Source organism: Cupressus sempervirens, chromosome 3, assembly GCF_028749045.1.
Source record: "Cupressus sempervirens isolate cs-2001-9-10 chromosome 3, ASM2874904v1, whole genome shotgun sequence".
Classification (NCBI taxonomy): domain Eukaryota; kingdom Viridiplantae; phylum Streptophyta; class Pinopsida; order Cupressales; family Cupressaceae; genus Cupressus; species Cupressus sempervirens.
Window position 1 is genome coordinate 568,610,911 of NC_143120.1, and position 20,366 is coordinate 568,631,276.

The following is a 20,366-nucleotide window of genomic DNA, read 5'->3' on the forward strand; positions in this document are numbered from 1 at the left end:
ATGCTCTGCATTTGAAAAATACAAATTTTATATTGAATGTTTGATTTGACTATCTGTTTGAGAATCATTCATTGTAGAACACAAATGGTTGGAAAAAATATTGTAACAAACATGCTGGTAGTTCACAAATAGAGCACTCAAACTATTTGATTAAATTCCCCATAGGGTGTATATTTTACCATCATACCAATAGAACACACTTGTGGTGGAGAGAGATCTCATTGGGAATATAATCACTATGCCAATATCCCACCACAACAGAACTAGATATAATCACATATAATGTAGGATTTGCACCCACTACATACCATATTGATAGTACAAGTTAGACATGTAATCTCTTATAATTCTATGTACATGAATATGCCCAAAAAAAAAATTGGATAACCAAATGTGTCAATGGGTTGCACTCACAACATGCATGTAAAATTTGGAATCATTTTCTATGTAACTAGTATGTTTGACTATATTCTCCAACCTTATCCATGGCCTGTGGAGGAGGAATATGGTAAACTCATGAAATGTTTGACATAATGTCTATTGTATGTCATCTCATAAAAAGCAATAATAGTTGGGTGTGTGTTGAAGCATTATTAATGGAAATTTTAAAATGATGAAATTTTAAACACATAGTGAAAAAAGTGAACAAATGTCAAGTCTCCTATGAAATATGCAAATTATGTGATTAAACACCTCATCTAGATATTACATCTTTTGGAGGAGTAATACACACAAATATGGGATCATAAACAATGCCCCTAATTATTTGGTATGATCTAGTAAAAAAATAATGTCTGGTAGTATGCATCAACATTTTTTTGCTCATGTCAAAATAAAATCTTTCATATTATGAATTAACACCAATTAAGAGTGAAGTACTTCAAGAGTTTTACGAGAAGTGGTGGAGAAATAGGATCCCAATATGGTCTTGGACTACATAATACACACTATGTATAAGACAATAAATTGAATGTATCGAATCTATAATCTTATATAAGAGTGCATTGATCCCATTATTCCTAGCCAGCCCACCACCTTGGCTCAACATCAATATCAAAGGCATGTGTAATCGACAGGGCACAATGAAATTTAAATATTGAAGGCCAAATTATGCTCCCATATTGAAGAACTAATGAAGGAGCATCCTAGGTTGCCTTGTAATCCTGCTCATTTTTTTTTATTCTTCCAATTATTGCCGAGTGTTAGTTACTGTCGAGTGCCAATTACTATTGAGTTCCAGTTGCTATCATGTTGAATAGTATTAGTTGAGCTATCCAGTGTTGGTCGAGTGTTACTTCATACGCCAAGTGAGCTTGATATTTTTTGATGCTCGATTCCTTCTTTAATCAATTTTTTCTATGATTGGTTCTTAGTTTGAACTAACTTGTGTATTTGATTTGGATCATGAATTTAATGTTAGGATCTTGTCTTGAGATGTGTCCAGACCATTTTAAGTTTGGACTTTCTATTATAGAATGGTCTAGAATATTATGTAATTTATTTTGGCAAGTATAAATAAGGGTTTTTAGGTTTAGGTTGGAAAAAAAAGACTTAAGAGATTTGAGAACAAATATCCCTGGAAGAGAGAATTTGAAGTTGGATCATAGATTTTGAAGTTGTATTTGTTGGTTATAACCCAAAAGGCCTTACAACTAGGTATGTATGTTGATAATTGGATGAATCAATAAAGTTTCATTGTTTATTCTCTTATTGGTTTTGTTCTTTGTGTTATTTCTTTCATTTTGTTTACTCAGCAAGGTGATTGGATTGTTAGGTGTGCCTCTAGCCCTAGCTTCTCAATCTCTCCTTGTGTCAGGTTATATCAAAGCTTGAGTTTAATCCTTGTGGATATTGGATTGTGTATAACCCTAAGTTAAAATTGGTTGGAGGGTCGAAGATCTTTGGATTTGACCTATAACTTGCAAAGGATTATAATCTTGCAAAAGCCTATTTGTAAAAATGGTTCAAGGTAGAAGAAACACTAACATTTTTACTATGGACATGTTGAGACAAATATAAGCCATGCCAAACTTTTTGGAGACAACCTAGAGGAGAGAAGTAAATCTTGATGATGTGAGTGATGATGAAGCAATTGTACCAAACCCTAATCCGGAACCTAAGGAAGAACGAGATGAGGAAATATTATGAAGAGTGTTATCTAAGGCACATTCAAAGCTTGTTATGGAGGTTGTTCCTTATGATGGAAAATTGGACACCAATGTTGTGTTGGATTGGATCTCTAATATGGAGAAATTATTTGAGTTTGAAAGCACTCCTAATAATAGGAAGGTGAAGATTGAAATCACTAGGTTAAAAGGTCATGCCTCATTGTGGTGGGAGCATTTGCAAACTCATAGATAGAGAAGAGAAAAAGAGAAGATCGAAACTTGGTTGAAAATGGTGAACAAGGTGAAGAAGAAGTTCCTTCTTGTTGATTACCAAGTTAACTTGCTAAGGAAGATGCAAAATTTGAGACAAAAGAACATGACTGTGAAAGCGTATACTAAGGAATTTTAGAGATTGGAAATCAGATCTAGACATGTGGATGATGATGTTGAGAAAGTTGCAAAGTATCTAAATGGATTAAAATCTGAAATTCAAGATGAGATAATTTTTGTGAAATTGGAGAGTGTGGAAGAAGCATATCAATATGCCTTGAAAGATGAGGAGAGCTTAACTAAGAAGCATGAACAAAGATAGAGAGGTAGAGGTGGTAGATTCTAGAGAGACAGAGGTAGATCTTATGGAGAAAATGGCAGATCTGACAATTACGTGCAACATAAGGGAAAATCTAAATGGAAAAGTGATGAAAAAGGAAAGATCAAAAAGAAAGGTGGTAATTCTCACCAAGGAGGTACTAGTTCTTACTAGGGAAGAGGTAATTATTATTCTAGAGGAGGATTTTGTGGTAATTATTTTAGATTTGGAAAACAAGGGCATAGATCCTTTGAATATAGATACTCTGGTTAAAATGAAAGTGGTAGCAGGAATGCTATGATACAAGGTGAATTTGTGCACCCTCAAAGTGATATAGAGGTTGAAGAAAATTTGATGGTGAGAATAAATTTGTGTAGTAAGAAAATTGAGGACAAAGAACATGTTCATAGGAGAAGTCTTTTCAAGACCAAATGTAAGATAGCTGAGAAATGTTGTAAAGTGATCATTGAAAGTGAAAGTTTTAACAAATTTGGCATCAAAGGAGTTGGTTACAAAGTTGTAGTTGTAGAAGATGAAGCATACTAAACATATCATGTTTCATGGATTGGGGATAAGCATAAGATATTGGTATGTGAACAATGTATTATGAAATTAAAGATTGGATATTACTTTGATGAAGTTCTGCGTGATATTTTTCCTATGAATTGTTGTCACTTTTTTTTGGTAGACCTTGGCAATATTATAAACAGGATGTGTATGATGGAAGGTTGAATCAATATACTATTTGGATGAATGGAGTTATTAATAAATTAATGTCATTGATTGAGTCTCCTGATGAGATTAATTGTACTACTATAAGAAATTCCATGGTTAGTGGAAACCAATTTGAAAAAGAAATGAAAAGAAACCAAGTTTATTTTCCTATAATTCCTAGAAGGATAAGTTGTGGTAGTAATGACTAAGCAATAGATTCTAGTAATGACTAAGTGATGGATAGAGGCTGAGAAATAGACAATAATAGAGGTTGAGTGCCAACAGAAATTGTAAGCTTTTTGAATGAGTATAAAGAGATTGTTACTAAAGATATAGCTAATGGTTTACTACCAAAAAGAAGTATAAGTCATTGTATGGACCTAATTACTAGAGCTAGTTTTTTGAATGAAGCACCATATAGATTGAAACATATAGAAAATGAAGAACTTAATAAACAAGTGAAAGAGTTGTTACAAAAAAGGTTTGATCAGAGAAAGTTTGAGTCTATGTGTTGTACCTATTGTATTAGCACCTAAGAAGAATAAAGAATGGAGAATGTGTACTGATTCCAGAGCTATTAGCAAGATCATGGTGAAATATAGGTTTACTATGTTAAGGAGGGATGATATAATGAATTTTTTAAGTGGAGGAAATTATTTTACCAAGACTGATTTGAAGAGTGGTTATCATTATATCAAAATTAGAGAAGGTGATGAATAGAAGACTTCTCTGCAGACAAAAGATGAATTGTATGAGTGGTTGATTATAACTTTTGGTTTGACTAATGCACCTAGTACATTCACAAGGTTGATGAATGAAGTTCTCAAGTGATTCTTGGGTAAGTTTGTGATTGTTTATTTGAATGATATTCTAATATTCAGTAAGACTAAGGAAGAACATCTTGAGCATGTCAAACAAGTATTGTAGAGATTGAAAGAGGAAAAGTTAATTCCCCACCCAAAGGTCCTTGGAACACAAGGATAAAACATGCACTAAATAATTTTTTCTATAAGATAAGAATAGGGAACATTTCTAGACTCACATGTTCACCTACACTAGCGAAAGTCTTACAAACACTTCCAAAGATCTCCACGCACTAAGCAGATGCATAGTTGCTGGACCTTTCTTTTTAATTTTATTTCAAATATTATGTAAAAACTTTTGGGTTTTAGGATCCCTGTAAAACCTGTTTTACTTAATCAAAAACTTACAAACCAAGATCACATGAATCATGAGAACATACCAATGGGATGTTCTTTTTAAAACTCAAAGTAAAGGTTCCTAGCATGGTTAGGCATACAAGTCCATTACCACTAATCATAAAATAATCAAGAATTACAAGTAGAGACCAACAATGGTCATGCACAAGATGAGGGCTCATGGTTATGACCACTCATCTACTAGACAACATGTTGAAAGAAAAATGTTGAATCCTAAAAATGGCTAAGTTAGGAATCTTGAAGCCCTAAAATCTTACTAATCCTAAATTCATGAAGCCCTAAGATTTTTTAGATTCTTTATCTTAACTCAGAGAGGTCTGGAACCTATCTCAAATGAATTGTCACATATATATAAAATATATCTTAAGTATAAGGAAGAAGAAGAAGAAGAAGAAGAGTAAATGAAGAAGACAATGCCACTTATACTTGAATGATATAAATATATTTTATATATAGGAAGTAAGAACCCCCAAAATGGTACCCAAATCTCCTTCAAGACCACATCTAACAATTTGAAAATTTCTCATTTTTTGCCCGAGTAGGTTTTCCCACAAACCCCGTGTGATACTTCATGCTATAGCCATACAATACTTTTTACCCATGTGATACTTCTTATTATAGCCATGCAATACTACTTACTATAGCAATGTGACACTTTCTACTATGATCATCCAATACTTTACCAGTATTGTACAATACTTTTCTAGTATCACCCAATGTTGAACAAATATCACATAGGTTTTGAACATAAGGCCAATTAGGCATTGAAGAGGAAAAGTAGGGTTAGAACCTCAACATTTGGGAGTACCAAAACCACCATAGTCAAGGACTAAACACTTAAAAGAATAACAGAGATCAAATAACTTTAACATCTAATCCATAGCATCTAATCTAATCATGTGGAAAGAATCATCACAATGAACATTAATGTGCATAAATCAACTATCTCAATTAGAAAAGCACCAGAAAAGAAGCCATAAAATTTTTTAAAAAACCATTCTTATTTTCTCCCATCCATAATGGCATCATGAGACCTTAAAGGCCCTAACCATACCCCCAAGCATGAATCTCAAATTTCCAACAAGATAGTTGGAGTTGTCTCATGAGATCATACTTACCAATAACCATCAAATAAAATCATAATGACAAGTACATACAACTTGCTAATCTACGAATAACATCAATAATCCAAGGTAGTGGTAAGAAACATCATCTAGCAATATGATACAACTTTATGATAAAGGAATGCATAAGGTAAACATACTAGACATCATATAGAACATGATATTAATGCATCCAAGATAAACCATAAATCACAAGAGATCATGCTCTTGATACATCAAAGTACCAAGTGAATATCCATTACCAAACTAAAATTGGAAATTGACCATCTCTATACACTAGTCCCCAGTAGTGGTATAGGTAGCTACGCCTCCCAACCACATGATACCCATAGGCCCACTCCCACCATGCTCATGAAGATGATGATCTGACCAAAAACACACAACACAATCATCCATGGCTACCACTCATGTCAAACAGTACAAAGGTATGAAACCAAGATCATGAGACAATGCAATACAATAGGTCCTTATTAGACACTCTATGGTTCTAGTATGTAGGGACTCTAGTGGAGAGTATATCGCTTGGCATTGTAAAACCCAAGATAAATATCATGTAAAAACTATCCCTTGGGAGGCCATCACATTGTTTCCTCAGTAAACCCATACAAGCACGTACCCTCAGATAAACCTATACAAATATTCTCTTATCTTATAGAAGTTTAGTTTTATTACCCATTAATTTATTTAGTTATCACTTATTAGAACCTTCTTCACTTTTACCTTATCAGGAACATGACTTGAGGTCATATGAGAAGCCCCTCCACTTGTCTACCCTACATATGCATGCTCATCACATAATGTGATGCAGGAGCATCCAGAGGTATAAGGGCAATCCTATGTCACCCAAAAAAATGTACTTAGACTTAGTTTCTGTTAAATGTCTTTACATTTTTGGATACCCATTTGGGTCAAATAAAGGTTCCAACTCTCATAGGTCCACTATCAGTGTGTTTGAAAATCGCAAAAAAATAGGAGCATGTAATTTGGCCATCATTTTGGTGACCTAGAAGGTGTGAATTAGCCAGATGAATGTAATTGTGATTTAGAGCATTCTAGAAAAAGAATCAGGTCAAAAGGCCCCACAATTTGAAAGTTATTGTAGTTTTTCGAGTTTTGGAGACCTCCTAAGAATGCTTCAAAGTCAGGTTTGGGGCATTAAATGACCTTGAAAAGGGTCAAAAAATAGGGGATGAGCAAAGCTTGTCTATAGGGCTATAGAGCGCTTCGAGAGCTTTTTGAAAATGTAAACGGTTCGTCAATCGGAGCTACGGTTCAAAAGTTATGCCTCCCGAAAGTTTGGCTACCGTTTCTGGATTCTTCTAGATTTGCACCGACTTCTAACGCAGCTTTTGGAACCTTCTATTTTGTCGGTGGATGCCTACTAGCACTTTCTAGAATGTACTCCTAGTCCTTAACCCTTCGGGGTCTATTTAAGGAGATTTCTGGCATTGTAAAAGGCAGTTCGGAGTGGAGTTTGAGAGGAGGTGCTAAAAGGAGAAATACTCTCTAGATTTATGCTATTGTAAGCCCTTAGGGCATGTTTTGAAGTTTATTTTCTCTGTACTATTTGTACTAGCTTATTTTCTCAGTTAATATAATTTTCCTTTTCTGTTGTGTCCATTCTATTTTTGGGTCGTGTCTCCATCATAATGAGTGCCCATATGAAACATAGTTTCCCAACCCAACCCTAATGAACATAGCTCAACTGAAAGAAACTGAGAATTTGGGTCTTGCCAGAACCCAACAAGTGTACACTCACATACTTGTGTGTGGGCTCACTAGCTACATGAAGATCATAAAAAACAAGTGTTAGATGAGAAATAATAAAATTAGTTCAAGGGGTTTAGCTTAGTTGTTTAAAGCTATGAGTTCTCATTATGGAGACCCTGGTCCAAATCCAAAGATGGACATCTTTGTGGAACTCTAATTTGTGACTATTGGCCTTCTATTGGTTGTTTTTGTGGCACAGAGGCACCTTGACATTTGGGTAATGTCCCAAAGTTTAGTCTAATGACCTATCTTCATCATGAGGAAATTTCAAATTTTGGGAGACCATATATATTTCCATGCTTGGCATTCAGATACCCATTAAATTAGTATAAAACATTGTATTACATACCATATGTAATAGATGTAAATCGAGTAGAGTGGGCAATTTTATAACTGCCCTAAGTTGCTCTTGTTTTAAAAAGAGACAGTTGTAACCAAAAGTGATAGAGGAGATAAAGAGAAATTATGGAATAGCTAATCTCTTGGTGTGCAAGGGGAAATAGAAAAAGTTTGGCTCTCTAGCATTTAGCTAGAGAGCCATGCATGAATGTAATCATGAATGTAGTCATTCAAGGTTAACGTTTTTGGCTTATTTCAGATAGTGTTTTCATTATTTCAATTTCATAATCATCCTTCTATTTTATGTGTGTGTTCGATGTCATGATATTGTTGTTGGAAGGTTCTTCCTTCATATCAAATATTAATTGGGCTGATGCAATGAACAAGTATGGGTTTGTAGGATTCTTTCATATTCCCCATGACTATTGGTTTTGTTTTAGTGGTTTGCAAAAGAAGAGAATTATTTATATAAACTAATAACAAGAAATAAATTGGTTCTTGTTTAGAACCAATAATGGAAGGGGAGCATGGTCTTGTTTGCAAATGCCACCATGCAAGATTAGTTGGAAAATAACTCATATATTTAAGTCGATACCCATTTGGAGAAAGAGAGCTCGAGTATTAACAATAAGAAGAACCCAATGTGCAGTAACTTGAAGAGGAAGAGACCCAATTGCTGGAAGGAAAGGGTGGAAGCATGGCTCAGTTTGAAGAGGGAAACCCAATATGTAACAAGCTTGATAATAGAAGGGAGAAAGGTGGCGGCCATGAATGAGGAAAAGAACCCGATAATGGAAAGAGCTCATAGGTGGAAGGGAGACGATATGAAAGGAAAATAGCAAAGCCCAATGTGCATAGAGGAGGAGAGGACATAATCTAGAGAGCAACTCAAGCATGGAAAGAGAGGAACCACATTTCTAGGTTGAAGAAAAGTTGAGTCTGGTTGAGAAGCAAGAGTTTGATAAGAGAGGCACTGTTTGAGCATAAATAAATGACATTTAGTAAAAATATTGACAAGAAGAATAGTATAATTGTAATCTACATTTTGGTATTCTGTGTTATTATCTTCATGAGCTTTGGGTGTATTTTAATCAAGTGGAAATTGAAACAAGTGTGGCTTCTTGATGTCTTGTGGAGTATTTTGTTCATAATGAAGAACCTATTGATGTTTTTTATTTTTGATGGGGCAAAGAAAAATCTTCTAGAACCTTAAATCCATACATTTAGAGATAGGTTCTTGCTACATGCAAATTTTAGTTGATCAATGATTTCCTTCGCATCAAAGTGGTATCTGAGCTTGCAAAAGATCTGGGTGGAACAAAGAGATGAGTGTTTGGTTGTAAATATGTGGTTGTATGGTGTACGTCCATAAGCTACAAGATGGTAGATAGGTGGTGTGTCATGGGGGGCCATAAAATTTGGTCCATGGGCCTGAGTGAGAGGTCTAAGATTTCCAGTAGACTTGGAGAGAGAGGCAACAAAAGGACTCTCGGGTGAGGCAAAGTTAGTGTGAGTTGTGGTAGCATTGTGCAGTGGACTCAAAGAAACACCTTGATAGTAACCCATATGCACTCTATTTCAAGGGAGTTAGTTTCAACATCAGAGCATGTAGCGGAAGTGTGTGCAAGAGTTTTGTTCTAGCTTGCTCCCAGATTGGTCCCAGACATTTCCATGGGACATGGAAATCTTTCAACTCTGAGAGTATGGTGCAAAGGCACATCGACATTTGGGTAATGTGCCAAAGTTTAGTCTACTGATGTGTCTTCATCATGAGGACATTTAAACTTTTGGGAGACCATATATATTTCCATGCTCAAGCATTCACGTGCCTATGAAAATAGTGTAAAACATTGTATTACATACCATATGTAATGGATGTAAATTGCATAGAGTGGGCAATTTTATAACTACCCCAAGAAGCTCGTGTTTTAAAAAGAGACAATTGTAAGAGGAAGTGATAGAGGGGATAGAGGGAAATTAAGGAATAGCTAATTTCTTGGTGTGCAAGACAAAATAGAAAAAGTTCGGTTCTCTAGACTGTAGCCAAAGACCCATGCATGAATGTAATCATGAATGTAGTCATTCAAGTTTAATATTTTTTGCTTATTTCAAATAGTGTTTTTAGTATTTCAATTTTGTGATTATCCTTCTATTTTATGTGTGTGTTTGATGTCATGATATTATTGTTGGAAGGTTCTTCCTTCATATCAAATCCTAATTGGGATGATGCAATAAAAAAGTATGGGTTTGCAAGATTCTTTCATATTCCTCATGACTATTTGTTTTTTTTTAGTGGTTTGCACAATAGGAGAATCAATTATAGAAATCGATAACAAGCAACAAGCTGGTTCTTGTTTAGAACTGATACTAGAAGGGAAGCATATTATTCTTTGCAAATTCTACCATGCAAGATTAGTTGGAAAATAAATGATATGTTTAAGTCGATACCCATTCAGAGAAAGAGAGCTTAGGTATTAACAATGAGGAGAACCCAATGTGCAATAAGCTAAAGAGGGAGAGACCTGATTGCTATGAAGGAAAGGGTGGTGGCATGGCTCATTTTGAAAAGGGAAACCATGTAACAAGCCCAATAATAGAAGGGAGAAAGGTAGTAGCCATAAATGAGGAAAAAGAACTCAATAATGGAAAGAGCTCATAGGTAGCAGGGAGACGATATGAAAGGAAAATAGTAGAGCCTGATGTGCATAGAAGAGGAGAGGACATAATCTGGAGAGCAACTCGAGCATGGAAAGAGAGGAACTAAATTTCTAGGTTGAAGAAAAGATTAGTGTGGTTGAGAAGCAAGAGTCCGATAAGAGAGGCATTGTTTGAGCATGAATAAAAGACATTCAATACAAATCTTGACAAGTAGAATAGTATCATTGTGTTCTACATTCTAGTATTCTGTGGTATTGTCTTCATGAGCTTTGGGTGTGTTTCAATCAAGTGGAAGTTGAAACAAGTGTGTCTGCTTGATGTCTTGTGGACTATTTTGTTCGTAATAAAGAACCCATCGATTTTTTTTGTTTTTTACCGGACAAAGAAGACTCTTTTGGAACCTCAAATTTGTACATTTAGAGATAGGTTCTTGCTATGTATAGATTTTAGTTGATCAACGATTTCCTCCACATCAATTTGTCTCATTGTAAAAAGTGGATTCTAAGTTGTGACTCTTGGTCTTTCAAATGTTGTTTCTAGTGTGGTTTCTTGAAAGGATCTTGAATAAGTTTGTAATTCTTATTATTTTATTGACTAAGCTCAATATTTGAAAACAATTTCAATATATAAAAATAATAAAATTACCAAGTATAAAATCACTCAATCGAACACATAGCCACAATTACATATTCTACATAAATCACAATGATCCAACAGAACCATACATCATGAACTCACTCAATCAGCCTAAATATGGGAGTATGGATTCTACATGAATCATAGTGTCCATTAAATAACAACATAACATGCAAGGAAACATGGAATACAATCCATTTCCACCATCCAAAGAGACAATGCCAAATCTCAACCAAATATGGGTGGCAAGCAAAATGAGGCAAGAATAAAAAGCCCAAAAGTCAAAGTTCTTAGATAACAACAAAACTAAAACCCCAACTCAAGAATAGGGTCACAAGACCAAGTGTCCAATAAAATTCACCAAAAAGGCTTAGATTCCCAATCTAATATCTGGAAAAAGACACAAGTCCACAAAATCTACTATTGAAACATGAGTTTAAATTGAGAGATAAAATACTCTAGAATGTCCTATAACCATTATTATTCCATGATCCTTATCGTCAAGGCAAGGGATATAAGATCTAATCTCTAAATAGGCCAAACAAAGAAATGGGTGAAAAACTAGATGAAACACAAAATGAGACAATGCAAAAACACCCAAAAATAAAGCATCTTGGAATTTGACAAAATCAAAAACCCATTGATCAAATATTCCCAAACTAAGGAATATCAAATAAAATTTGACTTCCATGCAATCACATAAAATCTAGTAGCATAACAATGCCTAAACTTGCATTTCTAATTTCCTACAAAATAGAAATTCTCACCCCCATCCAACTGGTTGATATGAATGCATAAAAATGGAGGGAAACACTAGTTCACCACTCCCTAACATTTAGGAACAAGAATCGGAAGCTAAAATGCAAAAAACCAATAAAATTGGAAATCCCTACCTTGTAGCCAAAAAGGAAAAATAAGAACTACCACCGTAAAATAATGGGGATGTCAAATTGGATGAAAGCATTGGCATAGTGGAGAAATCCTGATACAAATCCAATGAGACCAATCTCGTAATGATCTGCTAAGCCAAACTCCCGCAACGAGAAAAAATTGATTTCTCACAAGAGGGTTTGGAGGAATTTTCTCCAAAACCATAAAATAGCAAAGCGAGAAGTGAGAATAAACTTACTTTTAGCCAATATATGCACTTTTGCAAAGTGGCATATAAATTAGATTATATTAAATAATCTAATTGGCTCCCTTAACCCAAATTAAATAAGGCAATTCCAATTGAATCGAAATTCAACTACAGCAAATTAGTTGGCAATAAACTAAATATTAAACCAAATAATTAAACCCTTCTAACCCATTAAACAACATTTAATTTAATCTTTTCCACAACTATTATGGAATCCTAAGTGTATAGGGACGCTCACAAGTCTAATCACATAATGCATTATGAATCTGGGTTTATTCTTTATTGAAGGATTAAAATAACAATAAAAGATACATCGCCCATATAGGTATAATATTGGCTCAACATGAAAGGTCTATCGCTAACTACATGTGCCACTGCTAAGGATATAATTCCTACACAATAAACAAACCCAATCAAGTGTAGATGCACAACAATAATAGTTGAAGCAACAATTATGCAAAATCATGTAATTAAGGCATCTAATTAATTTCATTTACATGATCATTTAAATAGCCCATTGTACATAAATTACTGAAATGAACAAGGTACTTATCCATAGCACTATATCTAATGAATCCAACATGGACAATTGCTTTCTAATTATTTAAAATTTGATAATTGAATTAATAACAATTATTCAATAACTTAAATGACACTATGCACATTTAAGTCAACATGGTCAAACAAGTGAGTAAACACTACTATGAGAACCTAGTCAAATATGGTAGGATAAACAAAATATAGTGCAACCATTGTTCACATCTTAGGGTAATCATGGAACAACATCGTGATACCAAATCAATCTAGGTAACCACTAGCACAAACCTTAGTGAACCCATCTAGTACATCACAACCTAATACGAATCCAATGAGACCAATCTCACAGCGATCTGCTGAGCCAGACTCCCACAATAATAAAAACACTAATTTCTCACAAGAGGGTTTGGAGGAATTTTCTCCAAAACCATAAAGTAGCAAAGTGAGAAGTGAGAATAAACTCACTTTTAGCCAATATATGCACTTTTCCAAAGTGGCATATAAATTTAGATTATATTAAATAATCTAATTGGCTCCCTTAACCCAAATTAAATAATGCAATTCCAATTGAATCGAAATTCAACTATAGCAAATTAGCTAGCAATAAACTAAATATTAAACCAAATAATTAAACCCTTCTAACCCATTAAACAACATTTAATTTAATCTTTTCCATAACTATTATGAAATCCTAAGTGTATAGAGATGCTCACAGGTCTAATCACATAATGTATTATGAATCCAAATTTACTAATTAGTGGAGGATTAAAATAATAATAAAAGATACATTGCCCATATAGGGATAATATTGGCTCAACATGAAAGGTCTAATCACTAACTATGTGTGCCACTGTTGAGGATATAAGTCCTACACAATAAACAAACCCAATCAAGTGTAGATATAGAACAATAATAGTTGAAGTGACAATTACACAAAATCATGTAATTAAGGCATCTAATTAATTTTATTTACATAATCATTTAAATAGTCCATTGTACATAAATTATTGAAATGAACAAGGTACTTATCTGTAGCACTATAACTAATGAATCCAACATGGATAATTCATTTCTAATTATTTAAGCATTTAATAATTGAATTAATAATAGTTGTTCAATAACTTAACTGATACTATGCACATTTAAGTCAACATAGTCAAATATGTGAGTAAACACTACTACAAGAACCTAGTCAAATATGGTAGGATAAACAAAATACAATGCAACCACTATTCACATCTTAGGGTAATCATGGAACAACATTGTGACACCAAGTCAATCTAGGTAACCACTAGCGCAAACCTCAGTGAACCCATCTAGTACATCATAATCTCATAAATCAGTCATAAGCATAATAAATCCAACTGATACAATAACATAAATCCAATCACCCCAAGGGTGTAGACCACTCATGGTCACAATCATGATTACTCACAAAGAAAGATCATCCAGGTTGCATCCATCAAGATGACTTATAGAAATTAAATGGGAGAGGTACTACATCATCCCCCACAATGACTAGGGTTACTCCTAGAAGCCTTCAATACAAGAGTAGAAACCTCACACAACAAGTGTGAAATTAAAACTAGAAAAACTCAAGGAAACCTCATCAACTTCTTCACAAGTCCAACCAAATCCATCCAACACTCACAAATCATCTTGTCAACCCCCAAATAGGTTAACCACAATAGAAAAGGGTGTTACATCAACATAAATTCCTATGTGTTAGGAAAATCCATCTTGCCACAAACTCAACACTACAAGGTAAGGAAAAATCCACTCTATCTTGTCAACAGGTCCTCAACTAAAACATGCACCTATGAAGTAGCCACAAAATAAGGTCAAAACACTGTGATCAACGATTTAGATGGAGAGGCTAATTATAGAAGCATTTAGAAAAATCTTTACGTAACTCTTTAAATATATAAGATCTTAATATAGATTGTATGATGATTATTGTGGTGATGAGATGAGAGAAGAGTGTGCATGCAAAAAAGGAGTAGTGTGCTAATAGTGAAGTGAGAGATTGAGATCAAATTGAAAGTTGATGAAAGTGGTTTGATATCTCTTAATAGCACAAGTGACCTAATCGAAGCAATAAAGGGGAGGAAAAGTATTATCAAGTTAGAAGAGAGGATTAGATAGCAATGAAAAGATTCAAAATCAGCTTATAGAGCATACTGAGAATCAGGTACTGAATCAATTCTAACCAACTTCAATCAGGGTAAATCTCTTAATAGAGTGGTCTCAATAGATCTTTGTAAATCTCCTAACATAGTCCTTACTTTATTGGATGTGTTAAATCCTTTAACAAGGTGAGACCTAGTAGTCTCAAATGCTTTTAAAAGGGTAGACCCATCACAGGGTATGAGCATCCTTGAATCTATGTAAACTCACCCTTTGAACACAAGCATGGTGATTCACTAAAAAAACTCTACTCTTCTGAATAATAATCTCCACAACTAACCACCAAGCGTAGGACCAATTAGTCTCTATGGAAATAAAGGCTCAACTATCATTGGGAACTAAGGTTACTTACCCCAATAAAACAAGACATTACTTGTCAAAAAGATTGGAAGGAATATCATCAATGGACAAAATCATATGTTTAACTTCTCACCAATGCAAATGATGGTAAGATTTGTCCAAAGATACCATGTCTCCTCTCTAGCTACGTGCTAGGAATGCTACACCCAGCCTACTACTAAACTCAATCTCTAGCCTCAATTCAACCATAAATGAGAAACTTGACTAAGATAATCCTCTTGAAGATACAAGCTTAGGGAGATAGAAACTATAAAACATTAGGATTGGGAGTGAGTCTCTCTCAACCTCTATACTAAATCAGTCCAATATGTATTATGGAAAATTCACAATTCCACCAACCATCTAAACACTCATTCCACACTAACCATACTAGTGCATAACCATGTCAACCCAATCTCTCCAGAGAGGAAAGCATAAGGGAATACACCAACACTAAGGCTCACAACTAGGGTTGAAACTCAAAGGTGAACTAAGTCACACCCAAACCAAGGGACAACACCCATTGATAAAGGATAGTTCCAGAGAAGTACATGTTCATGATACCCATGATCACAATAAAAGTTTTTTTAGCATTAGGTCATGTGATAGTGCACTAAGAAATACAGACCTTCACTCTAGGAACCACCAAGAGCTATTAGGGTCCACCGAGATCGATCAAGAGAAATAACCTTAATCCAAGATCCATTAGACTCTTCTCAAGAGGTAAATTGGGCTCTACACAAGTCCTATGACATGAGGAACCAAAGGTCAACTAAGGACCACACAAAAAATAACTCACAAGATCATCCAACAAGGCAGAAAGCAAACCATCCTAGTTGTCAAATAAAGCACACAATCAAAATACCTAGAACAAGAAAAGAAGAGGAATGCTAACACAACCACATAACCTAACAAGAAAATTATAGCACATTCTTAATCCATAAAACCTCATTTAACATAACAAGAATTAACTCCATTGACATTAAATAGTTATAAATATTTAAATTCATGATACAACAATACAACAAGGATAAATTATGATCTAACAAGTATGTACTTTTATCAACTTTATTTCTCTTTCATAGAAATATTGCATTTAATCAACATTGAATCAAACAACCTTTTCATTACACTTTATATATATTAACACACACACCAGTATGTTCTCTACAATCTCATCCCTTATACATACTATCAGTGGTTTGAAGTGAACATGATAGAGTCACAACACACAACTGGTCAATGGTAAAAGACACTCAAAATAGTTATCATGAAATAAAATAAAAGCCCAAATATGGGAATTATGAATTCCAATAGTATATCTCAAAAAGTGCACATTTCAACAATAAGTCAAATGTGACATTAACTACCACAAAGAGAGCGATAGAGAAATTTTGATGACTAGTCCAAGAAAGGAAAATACTAAAAACCAATGCTATCCCAACAACATGAGGAAAGTACCTCCAGCCAAATAAAATAAGCCATCAACCTAATCACATAACATGGGACAACTGAGAATAGTCACCCAAGAGGGATTAATCACCACATAGTGCTAAGGAATACATCGTCCTAGCATTGTTAGAGAACACATTCATGTACATCAGACAATATACCATCAATGACCTCATGCATATGCATCACTACAATTTCCTTTATTCTTTTCCATGCAATGCAACATAATGATTTACAAAAAATTTACTACAACTTTTCACAAGCATAAGAAATAAGCAATTTGGGAATGTAAGTCATTAACCTAAATGATCAAAATAAACAATGTACTCCTTTTACCATGATTTCACAATATACACTCATTTATTCCAACAAAAGGGAACTACTTAACTACTATGATGAATTAACAATGAACAACAATTACATTAATTTCTTTACTTTCCATAGGAGAATACAAGGAAAACAATGTACCCTACTCAACAAGGAGAAACAAAAGAGGCACTTAAAGCCAACACATGGACACCAATCAATGACTCCATCTAAGAGGGTCACACAAGAAATCGGCCATGCTAAGGCACATCGATTTTGTCTGCATAAGAAGGAAAGACTCCGTTCCTTCTCCTTACACTACTCTAGTCATATCTACTGGACAAGAAAGTCCATCCCAAGTTGATACCCAAGAAAAAAAAACTCACAAGCTCTCAAAGAGGCACTTACACTCACACAATTTCAACATCAATCATGTGGGCAACATATACACATAGATACCAATGTTTGAACTAGGTTTTGATACCATATTTAATGCCCACCTGAAGATCCTTGGAACACAAGAATAAAACATGCACTAAATAAAAAAAACTTCAAATAAGTTACTAACAACAACATAACATAACCAAGTGCAAGAATGAAACATCTAAACAAGGTGATAAGGATAGGGAACATGGCTAAACTCAGATGTTCACCTACACCAGCAGAAGTCTTACAAACACTTCCAAAGATCTACAAGCACTAAAATAGAACTTACAAACCAAGATCACATGAATCATGAGAATATACCAAGGGGTTGTTCTTTTTAAAACCCAAAGTAAAAGTTCCTAACATGGTTAGATATACTGATGAGGACACAACCCAAGACAAAATGAACACAATATTAAAAGGGGAATATTCTTATCAGATGTGATATGCTATTACATTCAATACAACAAAAATAGACTCCATGGCATGCCCTATGGGCTTACAATGTTATCAAATTCTGGAGGAAAAGACCTTCTCACAGTACCTTCTCCCAAACTCCAAAAACTACATTTACAATGCTAGAAATGACCTTAAGTAACCAAAATTAGGTTTAGGGTTAGGAATAAATTTTAGAATATGCCATTTGGCATCCACCAAAAAAATAGAAGGTTTGAGAAAACATGTCAAAAGTTGGTGCAAAATTAGAAGAATCCATATATGGTAGTCCAACTTTTGGGAGGCATAACTTTCGATCTACAACTCCGATTGATGAACCATTTACATTTTTGGAAAGCTCTCCAAGTGCTCTATAGCCTATGGAAAATCATTTCTTGTCCCCCACTTTTTAGGCCCATACAAGGCCATTTAGTGCCTCAAATTTGACTTTGAAGCACTCTTAGGGGGTCTCTGGGCAACTTAAAACTGCAACAACTTTCAAACCGTAAAGCCTTTTGACCTTTTTATTTTTTTTGGAGTGCTTTAAATTAAAAGTATAATCATCACTTTAACTTACACCCTCTAACTCATCATAATTATAGATAAATTATAAAATAACCTATTTTCTACATTGGCACATATCCCAAGGTGCTCAAAAACACTAACCTAGAATATCAATAGTGGAACTATGAGAGTTGAAATCTCTATTTGACCCAAATGGGTACTCAAAAATAAAAACACATTAAATAGAAACTAACACTAAGCATATTTTTGGGTGATACACGATTGCCCTTACATCACTGGATGCTTCTGCATCACATACAAGTCCATTACCACTAATCATAACATAATCAAGAATTACAAGCAGAGACAACCAATGGTCATGCACAAGACAAGGGCCCATAGTTACAACCACTCATCTAATAGAAACCATGCTGAAAGACAAATGTTGAATCCTAAAAATGGCTAAGTCTGGAATCCTAAAGCCCTGAAATCTCACCAAGTCTAAATTCCTGAAACCCTGAGATTTTCTAGATTATTTATCTTAACCTGGAGAGGTTTGGAACCTATCTCAAATGAATCTTTGCATATATATGAAATATATCTTAAATATAAGGAAGGTGAAGAAGAAGAGTAAATGAAGAAGGGAATGCCACTTATACTTAAATGATATATTTTATATATAGTATGCAAGAACCCCCAAAAGGGTACCCAAACCTCCTTCAAGACCACATTTGGCAAGTCAAAAAATGCCTATTGTTTGCCCAAGCAGGTTTTTCCATAGACCTCGTGCAATACTTCTTATATAGCCATGCAATACTTTTTACCCATGCAATTCTTCGTATTAAAGACATGTGATGCTTCTTATTATAGCCATGTGATACTTCTTGCTATAGACATGTGATTATTTCTACTATGGTATTTTGATACTTTACTAGTATCATACAATATTCTTCACTACTATAGTGTGATACTTTTCCACTATCGCCCAATGTTGAACAAATATCACCTAGGTTTTGAACATAAGGCCAATTAGCCATTTAAGGGGCAAAGTAGGGTTAGAACCTCCACACCAGGGAGTACTGGAATCACCATAGTCAAGGAGTAAACACTCGAAAGCATAAAGGAGATCAAATATCTCTAACATCTAATCCATAGCATCTAATGTAATCATGTGGAAAGAAACATCACAATGAACATACATGTGCATAAATCAACTATCTCAAGAAGGAAAGCACAAGCAAAGAAGCCACCAAATTAAAAATAATTGTGCTCATTTCCTCCCAGCCATAATGGCATCATGAGACCTCAAAGGCTCTAACCATACCCCCGAGCATGAATCTCAAATTAACAACAAGATTTTTGGAGTTCTCTCATGAGATCATACTTACTAATAACCATCAAATAACATCATAAGAACAAGTATGTACAACTTGCTAATCTACCAATAGTATCAGTAATCCAAAGTAGTGGTAAGAAACATCATATAGCAATATGATACAATATCGTGATAAAGGAATGCATAAAGTAAACATGCTAAACATCATATAGAACATGATATCAATGCATCCAAGATAAACCATAAATCACAAGAGAACATACTCTGGATAGACCAAATCACCAAGTGAATATCCAACACTAACCTCAAACTAGAAATAGACCATCTTTGTACATCAGTCCCCAATAGTATTACAAGTAGCTACATCTCCCAACCACATGGTACCTATAGGCCCACTCCCATCATGTTGATGGAGATAATGATCCAACCACAAACACACAACACAATATTCCATGGCTAACACTCAACCAAACAATATAAAGTACTAAAACCAAGATCATGAGATAATGCAATACAATAGGTCTTGGTTAGATACTCTATGGGTCTAA